Consider the following 11,745-nt stretch of genomic DNA (forward strand, 5'->3'; position numbering starts at 1 on the left):
GAACAAGAGAAGCTACTGCAATGAGAAGCCGGGGCACCGTAATGAAGAGTAGCCCCTGCTCGCCGCAACTAGAGAAAGCCCGTGGGCAGCAACGAAGACCCAAGACAGCCAAAAATACATTAAAAAAAAAATTGAGGGGCTTCCCTGGTGGCACAGTGGTTGAGAGTCCACCTGCCGATGCAGGGGACACGGGTTCGTGCCCCGGTCCGGGAGGATCCCACGTGCCGCGGAGCGGCTGGGCCCGTGGGCCATGGCCGCTGGGCCTGAACGTCCGGAGCCTGTGCTCTGCAACGGGAGAGGCCACAGCAGTGAGAGGCCCGCGTACTGGAAAAAAAAAAAAAAAAAAAATTGGGAAGAGAGAGTGATTTAAAAAAAAATTCGTGACCTACCTTGAGATAATGTGAGCTGAGACTCACATTTCCCAAAGTGCGTTCCAAATAATTACGTATGAAATCGCATTCTCTAAAACTAGGATAGTATGCTCAAAAAAGTCTGGTGAATGCTGGGTTTAAAAAGAAGAAGAGTGTCTTTATTGAAGCCTTAACAAACCTTTAACATGTAAAAGGGGAACAAGCTTGGCCCTTTTCATTACCTTTCTTGGCACAGCATTGCTTTCAGAAGAGCTACAAAAGAATTGAAAAGCAATTTAAATCTTTATTGCAGAACTCTTGAAAAACACCACAGGGGAAATATACTACATTATGTACAGTAAAAATGCCCCTAAATCCTCATTCATTTTCCCCAAGCCTACTGATCACCTCACAGCAACTGCCCCCAAATTGTAGAGTCATCCTTTTAAATAAAGCTCCCCAAAGCTTTCTCCCAAAATGAACTCCAAGCTGATCTTGTCTCCTTTGTCCCCTCCTCCCCTCCTCCCTGCACAAATACACATTTTTAGAGAGAGGCAAAGCTCTCTGTTCTTTCTAATGTAGAAAAATTTAGCCTTTAGGAACATCTCTGGTTTTCCTCCCTAACGTCCTTGCTAATGCAAACACACGGAGACCGTTTAAGAAAGTACAAATGCAGCGGGGTGGGGGAGGTTGTGAATAATGAGGAATTCTAGCAGGTCACACGGTGCAGGTGGTGCAGGTGCGGCTGAACCGAGAAGAAGGGCCAAGGGAAGGAAGATGGCGGACGTTGGAGAAAGATGGTCCATCCCTTTGCTCCAGGCCCAACCTCCAGGGCTTTCTGGAGAATTCCTAAACAATGGAAATTGCTATCTTTGATGCCCCTAGTTGGCCTACTCAAAACAGTCTGCCCAGATGGACCTCCCTCTGCTAGCTTCCAGATAATCAGTTTATGCAAAAATGGTGCAAACGAGATATGGTACAAGATGCATCGATCTCATTTCTCCCTTCTGTCTTTGACTCCTGCTTTTGTCTTCATTCTTCAGCTCAAGCCAAGCAGCTCCTTCCCATGTGAGTAAACAATCTGCCTGCAAAATAAACTAACAAATGTCTCTGAATTGTTCTTTGACAAGAAACATTATTTTTGTCTTCGTCACATAAACTATACTTCACTAAGAATATCCAAGTGGGGTATACCCTGTACTCTTTTTCTAAAGTTCTACCTTTGCCTTTTAGAGACTTTTTCATGATACACGAGAGACTTTAAATGCTGACACCCGCTCCCCCACCACTTGATAGTGTTGGTACCAGAGCTGCTGAAGACCCACGATGTTTTCGGTTGGAAACCACCAAAAAGTAGGCGACCAGCCCATTGAACATTCACCATTCACAGAATATACTCAAAACACAATTTAATTTTTTCTACCATTTCCCTTTAAATTCCCTGCCTGTTGGTAAATATTGGGGTAGGTCTAATGAATTAGGCAATAGACAGTTTTATGGCCACTTTAAGCAACACACAAAGCTTCAACATAGAAGTTAGAAGGACCCGTCCTTGATAGTAACGAAATATCTGAACGTGATGATTTCGTGTCAAATCTCCCACTTCCCAGCTCAGCCACTGCAGCCTGTCAGGTTTCAGGGGTGGAGGCGGGGCTGGTCCTTCTTCACTCCTACCCCACCCTGCTCTCTCCTCCTGAAGGTACTGGCCCAGGCAGAGCTGGGCTTGTGAGAACCCATGTCTGACAACCTCTCTCTGCAGTTACCTTTGCAGGTCCTTCCAGGTGCAGATCTTACAACGCAGACCATTCTTCTCCTCTGCCCAGATACTCCATGTCCAGCCCACGGTGCACATGCTCACCGTTGAGGGTCTCATCATCCCTTCAAGGCGGTCCTCTTGCCCCGGACCTGAAACGGCTCCAGGAGGGTCTCTTTCTTCCAGGGTCAATAGGTGGTCCATGGGGGTCACTCATACGTGCTATGTCCAGGGGTGAATGGAGCATACTTACTTCCCACATGCAAGAGCTACTCACAGATGAACATCAAAGAATCTCACCAGCTTTCCCCTGACCTCCAGATTTCCTGGAGGGTAGGAGACAGGCCTCCAGCTCCTGGGCCTCCAAAACTCAGGGGATATATCTCAAGTTCTCTGAGGGGTCCCACTGAGCCCTCCCCGCAAGCAACTAGGGTTCAGATGCGGGAATCGCTAACCTCTCTACACCTCTCAGGAGCAGTTTTCTCTAAAAAGTACTCATCACAACATCCTCTCTTTACATCTGCACACTTCTTGAGCCTCTAGATGAGATGCCCAGAAGTCTTGAAACTGATTATCTTCTATTTTCTTTATTAAATGGTTATTAATTAATTAATTAATATTTTTAGAAATTAAATTATTATGTGTAAATTAAATCCTCAATTTGGATTCCATTTCTATTGTGCCTTGGTTCTTTTTAGGAACTTCAGTTTCACAATCCTATTACAGTAAGACATGTCAGAGGACAAAATGCTAGCATACCCTTTCTCTAAGGAAAAAAAAACCAGGTGTCGGACAGGTCTAGCACTATGTGATTTTTTTCTTTGATGCTGAGCTGGCCTGATTCTCTATGTTCATGTAATGTAGAAAAATAAGACCTATGTAAACGTGAAGAAAATCATGGCTCAGCGTAAAAACAAAGTTAAATTTTTTAACGACTTCTTTGAAGTTTTTTTTTTTTTTTTTCCCTTTGATAGCTAGCTTTTTTATTGAGTACTTAATACATGCCAGGGACTCTTCCACGTGAAGTTTTAAACAGTGTGTTCTAAGTTCCAATACAATTTTTGAGATAAAACATTTAAGAATAATTAATTTTTAAAATGACTTTGAGAAATAATCTAGATGTCCCAAAATAAGTTGTTTATGAAGTAAATAGATGCATTTTAGTTTTTGGAGAACCATACAGTAATTACAAATAATAATCTGCATCTAAGTTTATTGACTAAGAAATGTTGTTCACGCTATACTGTTAAATTTAAAAATTAATCAGTTTCTATGGTGTGATATCCTTTAATAAGTGTATGTGTATGTATGAGTGTGTGTGTGTGTTTGCTCATAAAAAAATGTATGAAAAGATATATACCGATATATTAAAAGGAGTCACTTCTGAGTGATAGGATTACGAATATTTTTCAGTTTTGTTTTACATTTTTCTACATTCTCTGCTTTTTTAATATTGAATACTTTTACTATTTGTAGTGAGAATAAAAACAAGAAAGATGTTTTTATTGAAATGAAGTATACTCTCAATGTGAGGTTTTTAAATCAACATAATTGTGCTTGAGTTTACTGTTATGAAATTCAGTAAGAGCATTTATATATTAACTATAATTTGGCTTCGATTCTGAATTAGGCAGTTTTTGCATGTGAATACATCCTTGACAATTTTTTTTAACATATTGATGAGCCAGACCATTTGCAAATGGGTTTATTTATAGTCTCACAATTTAATAGATATTCTTTTTATTCTGTGATTGTAAACTGATTGTAGGCAAAACTTTAGCTATAAAATTAAAATTTGTAAGCATTTCCCCAAACCATAGGAAAATATCTGTAAGAATTGGGTGGCTTTAATACACATTATCTTTCAAGGTTCTTGTTAAAATAGATTGTTTATCAAAAGACATACAGATGGCCAACAAATATATGAAAAGATGCTCAACATCACTTATTATTAGAGAAATGCAAATCAAAACTAAATGAGGCATCACCTCACACCGGTCAAAATGCACATCATCAAAAAATCTACAATAAATGCTGGAGAGGGTGTGGAGAAAAGGAAACCCTCTCACACTGTTGGTGGGAATGTAAATTGATACAGCCACTATGGAGAACAGTATGGAGATTCCTTAAAAAGCTAAAAATAGAACTACCATATGACTCAATAATCCCACTCCTGGGCATATACCCAGAGAAAGCCATAATTCAAAAATATACATCACCCCAGTGTTCATTGCTGCACTATTTACAATAGCCAGGCCATGGAAGCAACCTAAACGTCCATCGACAGAGGAATGGATAAAGAAGATTGGTGCATATATACAATGGAATATTAGCCATAAAATAGAACGAAATTGTGCCGTTTACAGAGACGTGAATGGACCTAGAGACTGTCATACAGAGTGAAGTAAGTCAGAAAGAGAAAAACAAATATCATATATTAACACATACACATGGAATAGGTGAACTTATTTGCAAAGCAGAAATAGAGACACAGATGTAGAGAACAAATGTATGGACACCAAGGGGAGAAGCGGGGGCGAGATGGATTGGGAGATTGGGGTTGACATATACACACTACTATGTATAAAATAGATAACTACTGAGAACAGATTGTACAGCACAGGGAACTCTACTCAATGCTCTGTGGTGACCTAAATGGGAAGGAAATCCAAGGAATAGGGGATATATGTATACGTGTGGCTGATTCACTTTGCTGTACAGCAGAAACTAACACAACATTGTAAAGCAACTATACTCCAATAGAAAGAATAAAAATTTTTTAAAATAAATAAATAAATAATAAATAGAAAAAAAAATGGAAACCTTTTACTTAGGAAAAAAATCAAATAGGTTGCTTATCAATATTTGATATATCATTGTGCCTACAATTTCTGCATGCTTATTTAAATACATATTTCATAGTCACTGGAATATAACTACATGCTTCACTGACATCAGTTCTTCCTGGATCCCACAAGGAGGAAATTTACCTGCTAATGCAATGCATTTGGAGAGAGAGCAGAGAGCCGCAGCCCGGTTTAACATGTGCAGTGCATTCTTACTGCGTCTTCCTTCGGTATCACAGAGCTTATGGATGTGGAGTAAGTGTGGAACAAGAATGATCTGGTATAGCATTATCTTTTAATTGGAGTTTCTATTTCTGTCACTGTTTCATTTGCTCACCATAATAGCTTAAACCATAGCAATTGGCAGAAGCATCGTTGTTGGTTTGGACTGCAGACAAAAGGACACATGCCAAGTGTTTTATTTCCAAAGAGGCTTGGGGAGGAATTCAGGATTTTGCCTAGATTTTGCTTGGGGAACGAATTAGATCCGAAAATAGCTAAGTGCACATTTAAACCAGATTCCTGAGGTGTCTTTGCATCCAACGAGACCTGATGTGTCCTCCCAACTCTCTTCACCTATGCTACGTATTTCTAGCTAAGGTTAATATTTATAACTTGAAAGATGTATTTTCCTGAAAATAATGTATGAGGAAACTTGGAGCCCTTGTGTTTGTTGGGAGCTAATGTCCAAAAACATCAACACATTTGTACATAAAATGTGAGCAGGCAACTTTGTCCTCACATAAAAGATGGCAACATTTCTGGTAATTCCTGTATTTGGAGGCAGTTCACAAATGGAGGGAGAAATGCTGAGTTTAATTCACCTGGAGAATTGTATTTATAGCTGCTGTTCATGGGTCAACATGAGCTATTAAGGAATACTTTCTAAGTACCCTGTCCTTGTTTATTCCAAAAGTTGAGTCCTGTCCTTACCGAGTCAATTGTGCTTGTTCCCAAACTTGTTTATCCACGTTTCTCAATTTTTAAAATCATGCAAGCTATTAAAAACTCATATAAAACAACGAAATGTGACTGAAAAGAGATTTTTAAAAATAAAAGTAAGTTGAGTACTTTGGAAAATCTCAGTAAAGATGAATGACTTTAAAAATTGCTCTCAAATTAAAAGTGGCCTCAGTGTGAAATATTGGGGAGAAAATGTCAAAAGCAGAAAGATTCCACACTCAGGTTATGTCCGTCTTGTTGTTCCTGCTGTTGTCATTGTAATTTTATTCTTGTCCCTCTTTAAAGAGATCAAAAATTGGAACTGATAGGTGGATCAGGGCACGGTTTATGCAAGAAACACAAAGTGGTCCTGAGCACTGGCAACTGTTAACTGATCTGTTTGTAGGATTCTTCCTGGATCCTATGTCCAGAGATGCTGATTTAGCTGGTCTAGACCCAGTGAGATATGAGCCTCTGGATTTAAAAAATTTCCCTACCTAATTCTAACATGTAGTCAAGTTTTAGCACTAATGCACCAGAACAGGGATTCTAGAACTTCACCTGCAGATATAATCCGTGGATTGTAAGTCAGTATGTCTGCAGTGGCGCGGCTCCACGTTCCGCATTTATAGTAAGCTCCTGTGTGATGTTTATGCTACTTGTCCTGAACCACACGTTGAGGGGCCCAGGATTAAAGAACGAGAAATGAGTACCCCGTCTAGCATTGGTTCTCAGCCTTCAGTGCACCTGCAATTACCTGGACTTGTCTCACAGGGATCCCAGTTTGATTTCCAGGTGTTGTCACTGTGCACTCAAGGCCCAGAAGCACCTCTCTGGAAGACAATGTGTTAAAAAAACAACAACAACAACTGCGCACCTGGCAAAGGACATTTATGTTGAGGCACACTGTCTGTGAATTGCTGCTAAAATATGTTGTTTGTTTTCCGTCTTCAGGATGGTTCCCCACTGCTGCATCCTCTCCCCTTCACTTATAAAGTCTGCTGATTAAGGGTCCCCTTGAATAGCCCATATCATGACACCAGGACTTGCCCTACACAGTCAATCAATTCTGTAGACTTTGAAAGCATGAACAAACCATTTGATAACAGAACCATGTGTTATTCTTACCCAGATCCTTCAAACTCAGCTCCTGGAGCTGTAGAAATAGACCAGATGCCGTGCTCTCCAGAAAGCTGGTTTGGTAACAGGTTTCAGCTGTGTGAACATTCAATTCCCTGGTGAGTTGGGAGGCCTGGAATGGAGAAGAGTTGGAGGAAGATTAACCCTCTCAAGAGAGGATCTTTGGGAGTGCAAAGAGTAACTTAAATATCTAAATTCCACACCCAAAATTAGGAATGTTGAATGTGATCTCACTCTTGGAATAACTGATTTAGAGCTTATTATCAAGCTTCAAATCAGCAAAGATTTGCACAAATGTGTGATTCATTGTAGCAGATCAAGAGCAGAAGTCTTTCGGACATTAAACATTTGAAAAGAATTTGTTGGACATTTATCATGGATAAGATGGTGGGCTGCTCACGGGAGAAATGCCAAAGAACTAGTGAAAAAAAATGTCAGAATAAACTATGAGTCTGTGGTAGATTGCATTTTCCAAAAATGGCCACATGGGTTTCTTCCCATATGCTCCTCTTGCATGGTGATTTGACACTCCTCTCATGGAGAGATGGGGTCTATGTCTCTCTCCTTGACTCTGGGTAGGTTCTGTGACTACAGCAGAAGTGCTGCTGTGTTTCTTACAAGGTTAGGTCGTAAAAGGTGATATAGCTTTCAGACTTTCTCTTGGGGTACTCCTATTGGAATACAGCCGCCATGCTGTGAGGAAACTCAGAGAATCTCATGAACAGGTCCTGTGGAGGTTCTCCATCAGAGAAATGCATGAACAGGTCCTGTGTAGGTTCCTGCCAACAGCTAGTTCCCCAACAGACAGGTGAGTGAGGACACCTCCAGGTCATTGTAGCCCCAGCCATCCAGACACACGTCTCCTTCTATCCTCTTCAGCTAAGATCCCCAACATCCTGGCACAGATACGAGCCATCTCCACTGTGCCCTGCCCAAATTTTTGGCCTGCAGAACTCACGGTGTAACAAAAGGGCTGTTTTGTGCCCTACACATTAGGGTGGTTTGTTACTCAGCAATAGATAACCAATAGAGGATGACTGAGTTTTCTATCATTTCTTATGACTATAATATCAAGCTTTCAGGGTAATTAAATCATGAAATCTGAGGCTGTCACATGTAATTTAAGGACATTAGAAATCCAGATGTATAGCTTATAGTTTCTGTAGTAAAATTAAAATGATAAGTGTGAAATAAAAGATGAAACAAATCTAAACACTAAACACTGTCTAATGCTAACCACACATCATTGAATAGACATGCAAATAATAATGGGCAAAGAAATTGTGAATAGCAAACTATAATTCAAGCTCAGTATAGTATAGAACAATAAGGAAAATGCCTGGTTATTTTTTTTAATGACCTACTTAGGAATTAAAAGGCACAGTTATAGCCAAGGCTTAACTTTCAAATGACAAAATACTAATTACATTTTATTTAAGCAAAATGAAGACAGGTAGGTAAACGAATTAGAAATGAAGTTCATTTTTGTATCATTTGTTTATGAATGTAATGTTATTCTATTTATCTGTTTTCTCTTCTAATTAATATGGGAAATGGAAAAAATGAAAGGGACTTGGGAAAATTGGTTTACAGAAATATAAACGTATTTCTCTCTATATATATTAGTTTCTATAAACATATTAGTTTTCTAATACATATATCAGTTTTGTGTGTGGATCTCAGCTCCTTCAAAAATTTAATGAGCTGCTAGCCTCCAAAGTTTCAGAAAACTGAAAAACTAAAGGTGGCTCACAGATATAATGAACATAAAATAACAAAACAGGCCAATGAATGACATCACTACTGTGTTGCCAGGTACCTGCCTTGTGACTGACTCTTTTCTTCTCACAGATCCAGGAGCATGGACCTCAGAGTGAACAGGCTAAAAAGGGATGCTGTGGACACTTTCTCCATCATTCACCTCTCCTTCTAAAGCTCTAGCACTGAGCGGTCCCAGTTCTAAAGAGCAGTCCTGTGTACCCCCATTTATGGTTTTTTAATGTTCAATTAATATTACGGAAACAAATCCTTTCAGCAACTTCTAAATCAATTTTCTAAAATCTGCTTGTCTCAGAATTTACCAACAAAACATACAGCTTTCTGAAGACGCTAATGTTCACAGCCCTTTATGCCACTTTATCACACCTCATGTTCTCAAAGCCCTGGAGCAAAAGGAATTTTTTTTGTTTATTTACATTTCTGGGAAAGAATTCCCACTTGCTTCTGTACCTTATCATTTTTTTTGCCAAAATCAAACCTAAAATTTATAGATAATACCTTTTTCTTCATTAAAATCATGAAATATGTTAAAATCCTACCTGCTAAAAAAAAGGAGGGGGAATTTCATGTGGCTCAAGACAAAAGACATTTTTCATAAAATTAGTTAAATTAAAAAGTGAAATCAAAATAAGAATGAAGTTGAATTCCAGCTGTCAGCCAGGGGCCTCCTCTTCCAGTAAGTCACCAGACAGACAATAATGTGAACGCTGATGTCCACTGCAATCACCAGTGCCAAGTGTGGTAGTAGGTACACATACCTACCATAAGAAGAAGGTGATATTTAGAACTCTTAAAATTTTTCTTTTTTTTTTTTTTACTTACAGAATTTTCCTCTCCAGCAAGCTGCCTGCCTTAACGGCTTGCTTGTTGGGGATATTTATGGTACTGGAGTGAGTCTTATTTATTTATTTTTTTCTCTTAATTTTGCCTCTAAGACCAGATTCCTATCTCTTTGAATCCCAATAATGTAAATTGTGGATCTGAGTAGATCTAGAGGAATGACAGGAATGAGAAACACTTCTGGGATATTCAGAAGTTGAAGCAAATTTGGTTGATGGAACATTGCCTCCAGTCTTAGCAAGTATGGAGGCTAAAACCTGGAAAAATGGCTAATGAAGGCAAGGTTTGCACCTTGTTTTCAGGAAACAAAAAAGCACCCGCTGTTTATTTCTGCTTCCCCAAATGCAGGTGTTTCGAATCTAAATACGAGGGGGCTGGCATTTCTTCCAAACAAGCTGTGCACTGCAGCTCTTAGAGTCCTAAATCCTCAACACATTTACAGGTAAGGGTCTAGCCTGGACCACACATCAAACACAGCCACTGCTGTCTTTGCTCCAGAGCCATGAGCTTGCGGGATTGTGGTTTCGCTTCTCATGAGGCTCTGGCTGACAAATGGCAACTATTGAATGGTGTGCTGAAGAGGTGGAAGCCAATGGAAGAGAAGGTTAGAAACTAGAACTCAGCCCTCTCCTGGTAACCCAAAGAATTTCCCCAGTTGCCATTGATGCTGGGTTTTCTTGTGTGTGTGTGTTCATACGAATACATATACGCCTCAGCAGATTCCATATATGTTCTTATGCATGTTAATAACAGTGTTTTACTATAGACGGAGTGAGAGAGGGGGCACCGAATTTGAAGTGATGTGCTTATAAAGGATGTCTGTGATTTCCAATCCAGCGAACCACTGGGGAGTGAAGGAACTATGTGGAATTGACACTTCTCAAAAATGAAGCCCGAGAAACTACAAAGGCACACAGTTTCAGCTCTCAGAGTTCCCCGTGGGAAAGAAGGTGGTTAAGAAGGTGGCATCTGGAGTCAGATGGCTTAGGTTCAAATCCCAGCTCCATTGTGTAAGTTCTCTGTGCCTCAGTGTCCCCATCTGCAAAATGGGATTGTTTGGGTAGGCAGTGAGCTAATACCGGTAGAGTGCTGGGAACACTGCCTGGCCTCAAGTTAGAAAACAAGATATGGCAACACTGAAGGACTGGCCAGGCTGCACTAGTTTTCCTTCTACATTGTTGTTCCAAGGAGGCTGTTTCTTCCATTTTTATAACAGAACTTTTAGATTTGTTTTCTGAAATGCAGCTAAGCTTTGTCCCCTTTATTCTTTTCTCACGGCCATTACCCGAGGAGCGAGGGTTTTCCTCAGGCGAAGCTGGTGCAGTAACTTCCCAGGTGGTCTCTGTCTCTGCACACCTGCCGTCCCAGAGCTTCCAGGCTGTCCCAGGTGCTGTTTGCTCAGTGCTGTTTTCACCTCACCACACTCGGTACCCCTGCCCCGCTGCACGCAGCCTAAGGCCTCTGCCTGGTTTCCACACCTTCCAATCCAAACTCCTCATGCCACCCCCAGCCCCAAAGCATCCCCACGTGCAGGGCAGGCCCAGGAATACCTCCTCTTTTGCTATGTCAGTGGCCTCACCGAGGACGGGGTCCTGTAGGACCTGCATTTTCTGAAAGGAGAAAGGAAGTGTTTTCCAAACAGAGGGTGGTAGCTGTGAGAAAAGAAATAAAGGAAGCCATGAATCAGATGGACTTTCTGAAGTCAAGAAATGGCGCCATTCCAAGACTCAAGGAAGAATGGAAAGCAGCTCGGTACTATTAATTCCCTTTTGTCTTCACATCAGTGAGCTCTCCTCCCTCACCCAGCACCTGGGACATAAGAAACCAGTGCACATCCATGTATTGATGATGCCACAGGGAGAATCAATGTGTTGCAACCCTATGTTCTTTGAAAAAACTATAATGGTTATGAGAGGAAATAATTTTGAGCATAACTCTTAGTTTACGTGTCTTCTACTCTTTGTTCCCGTCGTGTTTTTGGTTTTTTTTTTTTTTTTTTTAATCTCTGCAACGGCTGAATGTACATCCTCTGTTCACACCCGCATCTTCCTCTGGGGGGCTACGTCTCCTGACCCAGTCTGGGGTTTCAAGGAGG

The 11,745-nt window shown here is 40.5% G+C and overlaps 1 long non-coding RNA gene across 1 annotated transcript; it reads left to right on the forward strand.

Annotated features, from left to right (window-relative positions):
* The first annotated feature begins 4,981 nt into the window (after positions 1 to 4,981).
* LOC115861634 (uncharacterized) lies at positions 4,982 to 9,522 on the forward strand. The gene is made up of 3 exons (XR_004042842.2): positions 4,982 to 5,204; positions 7,024 to 7,129; positions 8,883 to 9,522. It is a non-coding gene; the product is annotated as an uncharacterized lncRNA (long non-coding RNA).
* The last annotated feature ends 2,223 nt before the right edge of the window (positions 9,523 to 11,745 follow it).

The sequence above is a fragment of the Globicephala melas genome, chromosome 15 (assembly GCF_963455315.2).
Source record: "Globicephala melas chromosome 15, mGloMel1.2, whole genome shotgun sequence".
Classification (NCBI taxonomy): Eukaryota; Metazoa; Chordata; class Mammalia; order Artiodactyla; family Delphinidae; genus Globicephala; species Globicephala melas.